Source organism: Rhodnius prolixus, unplaced genomic scaffold, assembly GCF_049639745.1.
Source record: "Rhodnius prolixus isolate KJV_2025 unplaced genomic scaffold, Rpr scaffold_3, whole genome shotgun sequence".
NCBI lineage: Eukaryota > Metazoa > Arthropoda > Insecta > Hemiptera > Reduviidae > Rhodnius > Rhodnius prolixus.
Window position 1 is genome coordinate 31558751 of NW_027411603.1, and position 9109 is coordinate 31567859.

General features: G+C 33.0%; 1 protein-coding gene across 2 annotated transcripts in view; it reads right to left on the bottom strand.

The window, feature by feature from the left end:
• LOC141452456 (interference hedgehog-like) overlaps nucleotides 1–8627 on the bottom strand; it is a 106001-nt gene extending 97374 nt beyond the window's left edge. The window contains exon 1 of one of the 2 annotated variants that reach the window (XM_074124639.1): nucleotides 8260–8627. The gene's annotated coding sequence lies outside the window, so the exon portion shown is untranslated. Of the gene's footprint in view, nucleotides 1–8082 lie in introns of both variants that reach the window. The other variant, XM_074124638.1, reaches the window with a different exon arrangement.
• Between the last annotated feature and the right edge of the window lie 482 nt (nucleotides 8628–9109).

Below are 9109 nucleotides of genomic sequence, written 5' to 3' on the forward strand. Positions count from 1 at the left end.
CTTCCATAAGAGAAAAAGTAATGCCCAATAATTTTTGCGAGCAAATAGACTTTTGTAAATACTAGGTTTAAAAATACGAATTCCAAATGTTAATAAGGACTAACAATAGTTACACCTAGTCCACTACAATCTTCACAATACACTTCCAAAGATGCAATATAAATTTTACTTCCACCTTACAAAATAAAACGTTCCTCAATTCTGACTTTACAAACAATGGAAAACGAAGGGAAACTCTGTCAATTATACAACAGGTCTACCACAACATATGGAGAGAATTACCAATCATAAATGGTTTAAATATTTGGAGAGAAATTAAAACTGTTCAAAGGTGACCCCCTCACCACTACACCATAAAAAATACACTGTATAAAAAATATAAACTAAATAATAAAAATGAAAACCAGAGACATATTAAAGAAACAGTTTGTCGCTGAAACTGAACAAGTATAAGAATGAAATTTGTACCGCATTACTAGATTTTGGCAGCACGAAGTAGAAACGCATTTGAATGTTTGTGAAATCCAAAAAGAGTTTTGTAGCTTTAAAGACGAAGGTAAACTAAGGAAAATGACAACAAAACGGTCTATCTGTTATTTAAGAAATTGTATCAGCAAGTAAGTCCTTGAAACTGACCGTTTAATAAATTCAGAAAATGTTTTTAAATTTAGAAAATATAAGATCTAACAAAAGAAATTAAATGGGGTTTAATCATTGAAAAATGAAGAAGTCGAAAAAACTGTTACCTGTGGCTACATGAATAAGAATCATTCCTTCAACCCAGATATGTACGAGGTGTGTTCAATAAATAAGGTGAATTTTCAAATTTCGCGGGCTACGTACATTCGAATTACGCATGTTTTTTTTTTATGTTGGTACACTTGTCTCGAACATATTTTCAAAGTTGTAGCTATATAGCATGTTTAGTTTGTTTGTGAGAGGCATAAATAAGACAAGTGTTTTGCGAGTTCGGCGATTTTCTTCTGTCGAAAAAAATGGATCAACGAAGTTGCATCAAATTTTATGTAAAAAATGGAATTAAGTGCTCAAAAACACTTGAAATGTTGACAGTGGCGTACGGTGAGAGTACTCTGGGTCAAAAAAAGGTTTACAAGTGTTACAAGCTTTTCACAGAAGGTCGAGAAGATGCGAATGACGACGCTCGCCCTGGACGCCCCAGCACATCAACAACCGATGAAAATGTAACAAAAGTAAAGAAAATTGTTATGAAGACTCGTCGAATCACAATTAGAGAAGTTGCTGAGGATGTCGGCATATCGGTTGGCACATGTCCTGCAATTTTTTTCGGAAATTTTGGGCATGAAGCGTGTGGCAGCGAAGTTCGTTCCAAAATTGCTGAATTTTGATTAAAAAAAAACCGTCGCACGAGCATCGCTCAGGAATTGTTGAATGACATTATCATGCCTCAGCCACCGTATTCACCAGATTTGGCGCCCTGCGACTTTTTCCTGTTCCCAAGATTGAAGAGACCCATGAAAGGACGGCGTTTTGCGACGATTGAGGAGATAATAACCGAATCGCTGAAAGAGCTCAAGGACATACCAAAAAGTGCATATCAGAACTGTTTCGAGGATTGGAAAAAACGCTGGCACAAATGTATTATATCTGAGGGGGGGGGACTACTTTGAAGGGGACCAAATAAAAATCGATGAATAAATAAATATTTTTTGAGAAAAATGAAAATTCACCTTATTTTTTGAACACACCTCGTACATTGTCATTCTTTGACTTTTCTTGTAAAACTTCAATTATTTCTAGGAATTACATTTAAATTAAAGGAGCTAAAAATAAAAACTAGTTAGATTAATTTAGGAAGAATTTTTAAAGAACAAAACGAAGACTTAGTTAAGAAGTTCTAAAACTTAATCCTAAGCTCGTGCTGAAAAGCGCTCATTGAAACTTGGAAATTGAACCATATGTTTACGGTTTTAGAAATGTAGTTCTTTAATTCACGAACTTTCTTTTCGCGTAATTGTTATAATTTTTTATAAAACTAAATTACCATGTTATATTTTACATTTATCTGTTAAATGACAAAATATCTATAAAATATTCCACATGAAAACAGAAATGGTTTTCAAGAAAATCTATAATAATCACGTTCTTCTAAAGAATTGGGGAATTATCAGAGAAGTTGGCTTTAAATATCTTGTTCAATTTTTGAATATTTAAAACAATTATATGAGCTCTAAAGTACGCTCGGGTAAACAAAAAATCCAAAGAACAAAAGTAATTTAAATAAATAAAAACAAACTTTCAATAAGAAAGCGGAAGCGAATATAATGTAAGTAAATACAAACACAACTTGAAAGTTTATAAATAACAATTTCATTCATTAACATACACTTAAATTAAGAAAGACAATGCTGCGTAGGATTTACAGTAAAATGGATTGTTCATCCCACTTTCTAGTTATGTTGGTTAGAAAAATATATCAAGAAACTATGCTGAGTTAAAATTATTAGTACCTTTTCTGTAATGTCGTTTGCATTATTTAACCGTATTTGATTTGAGTAAAACTTAATGTGGTTACATTTTGCGTCATGATTAAGGCACTTCAGTTAACCTAATTTAGAAATTCTGTGATTTTGTAAATAAAGTAAATAGTTTAACCATATTTCTCCAAATTGCGTGAAAATTTCTCCGAAAGCAATTTATGTTAATATTGATTCTCAACACTTTAATCACCATTTCAATTCGGCTTTCTTTTTTTTTTTTTTAACGCAACATAACCTGGCTAGGAGTTAGCGTTAAGGTTGCCAACGCACTGTTATACCAGCAGATAGACCAGAACCTGAGAGAGAATTGGATTTAAGAACTGAAAATAATTAAAATTATACGTAAAAAAAAGTCCAATTAGTCGGAGTATTGGTACGTTTGGTAAGTACAAAAGACAAAAGAGATTTACTCAAAAACTTCAGTTTTTTCTAGATATAAAAGATGCAAACAAAATAATATAATCATCTTATAAATACATGGGTTCCATTTGGAATAAAATCAATGATAATATCCAGCTCATGGGACATTTTGAATGATATTGATATTTCGATTGATGAGTAAAGTACTCAGTAATTTTTTTTTCTTTTTTTTGGGCGCATCAACAGCTGAGGTCATTAGCGCCTGGAGCTTTTTCCAGTGCACTACCGGCCTCCGGACAGTGTTCTCCCGTTACAGACAACACTGTCCATCACCGGACAGTGAGCTGTAAGAAGCTCCTAGGAAGAGAAAATCTAAGGGTCAGCTGCTGGATTCGAACCCGGGACCTCCGCGTGGGAGTCCAGTATGCTAACCTCATAGCTAATCCCTTCCCTTCAGTAATTATTGTAGTTTCTTCTTTAAACATAAGATTTTTTTTTTTTTTTTTAATCTATAGGTAGTTGTTTTTCAATTGGTACAGATACTGTAGTAGCTCTGCTGTATACAGGCAATGCCACTCTTCAGCTTGATCTTCAGGTAGGGTTGCCAACTACCCTTTTTTTTTTTGGAAAGGACAGTCCTTTAACACCTGGTTGTCCTTGTCCTTTCTTAAATTAGGAAAGGACGCCTTTTGTCCTTTTTTCAGATATTATTCACACAAATCTAATTTATGTTATTGTATTTTTGATTTAAGTTCTGACTACCGAGACTTCTTCATTTGGCGTGTTGTTTTTCTGTTCCAACTGAACTGAATAGGTCAACAGGTTATTGATGTAACGATGAACAAAATGCAAAAAATGGTACTGGATTTGATGATTCTGATTAATTATATTCTTATGGTAGGTGAATTCCTTTCATAATGCTGACACTGTTTTGAGGCCTACTTTTTTGCAATTAATCAGAAATTTCTGCATCAATTTTTAAAATAACCACTATTCATGGTATACCTTTCGAAAGGTGTTTGTATGTAGATGTTTTTCATGAATAGTGCACGTTTTAAACTTATATAACATTTTTGAGAAAAATGAAGTCAAAGTTTTTTGGAAAAAATTAGAAACTTGCTATTTCTTATGTTTGGGCCACAAAGTAAAATACTTAATATTATTATTTTGGAATACAAATTAGCTTATTTAAAAGGAAATTTAACCTTCTTTCTAATGAGCTTATTGAAATTGCTGTAGCTTTAATAGTTTGAGAAATATAGACAAATGTTTGCTAAAAAGTAGTAACACCTTGAAAAAACATTAAATTAAAAATAACTATAAAACGGAGCTGAATCGTGCCATAGAATTTTTTGTTGCAAATGATGCCCAGAATCGCCTACCGAAGTAACGGTAGTCTTATGCTGAACTCCCTGTATATTCCCGGGCCCCAAAATCCTGTCGACGGTCCTGTATGTACTTATTTATTTTAGGGTGTCCTTTTTTGGAACTTTATAGAGTTGGCAACTCTATCTTCAGGTGGAAATGAACAATAGGCTGAACATTTTTTTGTAATACAGCATTAAAGTTAAGTTACTTTTTTTGAAAAACAAAGCTACTACTTTGTAAGGGCTCATTGCATTCCAAACATAATCTATCATTCTTTTATCTCATATTTTCTAAGTCAAATCACTTTTGAAAATCGTAAATGCACTATACAGAGTGTTCAGCATAAGACTACGGTAACTTCGGGAGGCGATTCTGGGCATCATTTGCAACAAAAAATTCCATATAAACTATGGCTCGATTCGGCTCCGTTTTATAGATATTTTTAATTTTATGTTTTTTCAAGGTGTTACTACTTTTTAGCAAAACGTTGTCTATATTTCTCAAACTATAAAAGCTACAGCTATTTTAATAAGCTCATTAGAAAGAAGGTTAAATTTCCTTTTAAATACGCTAATTTGAATTCCAAAATAATAATATTAAGTATTTTACTTCGTGGCCCAAACATAAGAAATAGCAAGTTTCTGATTTTTTCCAAAAACTTTGACTTCATTTTTCTCAAAAACATTTTATATGAAAAAACCGTGCACTAATCAGGAAAAACATCTACATACGATCACCTTTCGAACGGTATACAATAATTGGGGTTATGTTAAAAATTGATGCAGAAATCTGCGATTAATTGCAAAAAAGTAGGCCTCAAAACAGCGTCGGCATTATGAAAGGAATTCACCTACCATAAGAATATAACTGATCAGAATCATCAAATCCAGTACGATTTTTTACAAACGTGTAATTTAATAAATAATTAATTTAAGAATACATTCAAAAATATAAAATTTACAATATAAATAATAAAATAAAATAAAAAGAAGAAAAATGAATATGATGTTAAATGAGTGTTAGGTACCAATTTCGAAAGAAAGGATTTTCGTTTAATGAGTTTAGATCTGTGTGTTATTCTTTAGTTAATTAAAAAAGTATGCTAAATATGTGAATAAAACACAGATTTTCTTGAACTACTCAATAAACTTTTGGAATTAACAGGTTGTGAAGAGCTAATGAATAATCACAATCTCCTGTTCTTGGCTTATTCATTAGCTCTTCACTTCTGTGTGTTTGGAAGGATTTACCAAAGGATGAAGTACGGTGTGAGGGAATCAGAGGAACGAGATCTAGAAATTGCGAGAATGGATCGAAGATTTGAACTTGAAGAGTTGAAAAATATAAGATGGCCTTTGAGATTGGATGACTTGGAAAAAGAATGAAGCCAAAAAATACTGCGGTAAACAAGGGAAAAGCCACTTCTACTCAACGTAGTAGTGCGAAAGGCGAGTATCTCCGGGAATGCTGAAAATAAATCTTGTATGAAGCAGTTCATGAGGCACTTGAGCTTAGCTTCAATATCACGGCATACACTAAGTAGCCATAGACGCAATGGGAGGAAAATAAGATAGGAAACTAGGAGTTGCCGGGTCTTAATTTGGAAAAGGTTACGGGAACTGATTAACTTATAGTGTTATAGTGCTTTTTTATTTTTAAATGTTTAAACAAATTACAGTCAATTTGAATACTTAGCGAATCCACCATTCATGAAATTTCCGCAAAGAATCTGCCTGACTTAGTCAGAATACCTCAGGAAATGCCATCAGTGGGAAGAAATCTAGTTGATGTAGTTTATAACAGTATGAACTAAATTGCAACTGTAACCACTGTGCGTTCCTGATGAAAGTACTTTTTGTAAGTATCATACATAAGAAGTTGGTGAGAACTTGAAATGTTTTAAAGGTTTAGTCATAAGAATAATGGGAACGCTAATATACTTTGAAAAACTTTTATATGCGAGTAGACTAGCATGAAAGAAGAGTTAAGGAGTGTAAAAGAAAAAAAGGAAAATGGGAACTAGAAATGGGGTCTCACCTTTGTTATTTCAGTTTTTTATTTGGTAAAGGTTAGAATGGTTAAGAAGGGCGGTTTAGGTGGAGGAAATGGCCGGGTATAAAGCAAAGTGGCTCACTAATGAGGACCACTTACCTCCTCCACAATGTGCAGGCGTCCTGTATCCTGACCATAGGCTAGGAAATGATTGTACAGCCATAAGAGGTGAGCGGTGGTGGAGGTTTTAGTTGTAATTTTGACAAGTAAGAGCTATACTAATCATTAAGTTGACCAGAAGAGAGAGTAGCGCTATCTCTACCAAAAAAAAAGAAGAAAAAAAGGTGTTTCCGGCATTTAAATAACCTCAACCGCTAGTTATTCTTGGAGGACTATAATAAAAGTGATGCACGATGTCATTTCTTGTCCTTCACTAATACAGTCACATGTACTCAGTTAGTTTGCCTAGTAACATCAATGTAACAATTTGTGTATCCATTCAGCGTTCTACACCTCACAATACGTGTTTAAGTGCAAGTTTGTGCCCTCAAAAAAACCATGGACATAAAAAATCTTATCTTCTTTCCATCCCACCTTTAGTCACTCTATCTCGCTCGTCCATCACAGGCGACATCCAGGTCTGTACAATTCACCAAACACTTTCACTCTTAATTCTTCGGGCGAGCTAACTGTAGGTTAAGACAACCCATAAAAAAAATATCCCATTCAAAAAATTCTGTCTGATTCAGACATGTTTGAAGCAGCACCCCCACATTATTTCTACTTAATGGGAATGGCGATCGGACAGATACCCTAGGCCATGTTCTGTTTAATCATATTTACAGAGTCTAGTGAGGGACTTCTTTACAAGTAAGAAGGCAACAGCGTTTTTTTTTCTTGGAAGAGCCGAACCATGAACCATACCAGCCATCTGCAATATGTGCAGCATCTCTCTTTCTGCTGATAGAACCAGGCTACTCTCTTCCAGTTCCAAGCGATAATATGTATTTTTCAATCAGCAACGGGTTAAGGTGTCTACGATCATCCGAATACTCGCAGTAATAACACAATTTGATTTGGAAGGGGACTGTTCATTCATATTAATGTGATTTTCAATTCCCCCACCCCATTCCTCTAGTTAATTCTTATAAATATGCAAAATACAGCTAATATTATCTATGCAGCCTGCATTTCCAAAGTGGTTCACTAAATCATAGAGTTGGCAACGCCAGATTTAAAGTGTACAAATTAATTCTTGAATATAGCCTTAAGCAGAAAGAAGTAAACGATTTTATTTAATTTCCTTTAATAATTATCTTACTTTATATTAGCAGTATACGTAAGTTTTGAAAATTTTTGCAGATATTAAATTCTTCTTAAAAAGAAAGTAATGAATTAATTTTTCCTTCTAAATGTTCCCATAAAATCCATTAGAAGAAATCAATTACCGCTCAGTAGTACAGTTAAAAAAAGATGGCTTAATTAATATTTATATTCTTAAATAAATTTAATAATACATTAACAATTCATGCTCCAAGCTATTTGTCATACATTTTTGTTTCTTTTAAAAATAATCAATCATTAGATTGGCCAAGTTTATATGGGAGATTTTGAATGGAATTAAAAATTAGTTTTAATTATTTTTCTCTGCAATAAATATATTTGTTAGTTTAAGAGAAAACGAGTTGATATTATGTATATCAGCTCTGTAATGATTAGCTAATCTCATTTTTTTCGCAATTACAATTTCTTTTTAATAACAAATTCCCCTTGAAAATGTTTTCAAATGAAAGTTTGTAGACGTGCGCACAAATATTACTCTAAAATGTAAATAATATTGTACTTGCTGCGAGATTTTGTTTTTGAGATACAGTGAATCGCTAGTTCCATACTGTTTGCTCGAATTACTCTAATCCATTTGCACAGTCTCTCATCTTTAATGTTATTTCGAACAATCCATAACGCCGACTGAATCGTCAGAGGCTTCGGGACTTTCTTGAGTTCTAAAGATCATCCTCACCATCGATATCCTGTAGAGAATGCTACTGCTGGGTAGTTTCTCTCCTCCTGTTCTTCATACACAATTTACACCTTTATAAGTTTTATTGTATGTAATTATATGCTGAAGGTGAAGTACTAATTAAATAAAAAGTTTCGGTGGATACATACGCACACCCATACATAAATAGACCACTTAGAACAATCCATTTTTTTTACTCAGGAACCCCAAAACGAATATTTTCTGTGAGAACTCTAGATCGAAAATCTGCTCGTTTACAATACGTTCTTTTACTTACAAGTTTAAGAGTAAGTAAAAATTAATTAGACGCACTCCGACGCGAAGAGAATTAATGTTAATAAAGTACTAATAACAGAAGCTAACTAAGTAAAACCTTCCATCAAAGGAAACAAACAGTTGATCGACATTGCTCACAGAATGCAGCAGTGCGCACGTTCCAGCGGTTAATTATTAAATATCAATTATTTATTATTTCTTTTACAGCTTAAATCTTAAAGAAAGAATCTCAGAAACAGTTTCCTTATTGGAGAGTTTGTGCTTTATTCTTAATAAATATTTTATGTTTTTCAAGAATAGTTTCAAGAAAAAGTAATCTCTTAAACAAACCTATCAACGAACACAACTTTGAGTGGGGCCTATGTCTTGATTTTTAAAATACCTTCCACATCACCAAGTCTTCCATTTAGATCACAATGATTCTCATTTGGAAAAGAATTGGCTTTATCTTGGTTAAATTGTGTGAAATATAAGTTGTTAAAGAAAGTGACATAATAGTTTTTAAAAAAATCACAAGAATGTATCTACTACAATAAATCTTTGAAGACACACATCGCCGAGATAGAAGTTACCT